This window comes from Morus notabilis, unplaced genomic scaffold (assembly GCF_000414095.1).
Source record: "Morus notabilis unplaced genomic scaffold, ASM41409v2 Scaffold436, whole genome shotgun sequence".
Lineage (NCBI taxonomy): Eukaryota > Viridiplantae > Streptophyta > Magnoliopsida > Rosales > Moraceae > Morus > Morus notabilis.
Window position 1 is genome coordinate 17972 of NW_010362623.1, and position 1244 is coordinate 19215.

A 1244-nucleotide genomic window follows, 5' to 3' on the forward strand; every position below is an offset into this window, starting at 1 on the left:
GGAGCAGCTGAGTTGTGCTGCTGTTGGAATCAAGTGAGGATCGTGAACATCCTCTTGGACAAATGTAAGGAATTTGAGAATTCTGTAAACTTATGTAATATTTGGATTTACTAGACTGTGGTTGATGTCTGTTGTAATGATTAATTACATGAGCATGTATGTACGATACTGTATGTCCTGTGGGGTGGAGCCTTGTGTGTCAGAGGCTCCTGGATTATGTAATTTATTTATATTTTAATGCAGTCAAGTGTAGGGCCCGGTTGGGAATCTGCTTTATTAATCTCTAATCGAGCTCCACGTCACCCACCCCGTTTGGGGGGCGTGACAAAAACTCTAGCCTATCTTGCAAAACATTCTCACAAGTTCTAGAGAGAAAATATGAGACTGACAGCAAGACGACAGAAAACTGAATATTTAAAGCTTCCAAAAACCTTAGGCCAACCCCTCTATTTATAGTGTTCAGAGGTTGCCTGTCAATTAAGGAAACAAATAATAAAAATAGAAAATTACAAAAGAAAAGGAAATAAAATAAAATTACACATAAATTAGGAGAAATCATATATTTAATTTGGGGAAGAAATCTGGTAATTTGCAAAGAAGGAATCCAGATTTAGCACTATCTAGACACGTGTCGAAGCTTGGTTGGAGGAAAGGAAAAGAATTGCCACGTGTCGCGTGCGGAGTGGGAGAAGTGTACTGGCGCGGAGTCAGAATGGAGGATAGCTGTCGCGCGCGGAGAGAAACTTAGGCTGGCACGCTGTCACACGGGACCCACACGGGAGAAGATTGGACGTGCGGTGTTGGCTGCGTGCAAGGAAATGCGCGCTATGAGGTAACGCGTGCCAGTGATACGCGATGCACGAGATGGAGCGAGAGGAAAGGCGCGGATTTCTGCGCTGACACGCGGGACCCACTTCATTTGGCTTGGCTAATGGGTGGCGTGGCTCTCTCTGATTGGCTCGGCTTGTGTGGCTCGGATGAGCTGAAAATATGGCTTTCATGGCTTCTTCTTGTGTAGCTTTTTACACTGCTTTCATCTGTAAATAATTAAGCAAAAACTAGACAAATTCCAATTAAAATATTATGAATAAAAATAATGAAATTGCTTAATTAAAGCTTAAATATTTTAATATTATATAAATCAAAAGTAGCATTTATGGTGGATTTTCATGCACCAATCAAAACCCAAAAAAAAAACTCCCAAACAAACACCGCAAAAAAAACCCCGAAAGCCCCGAAACCCC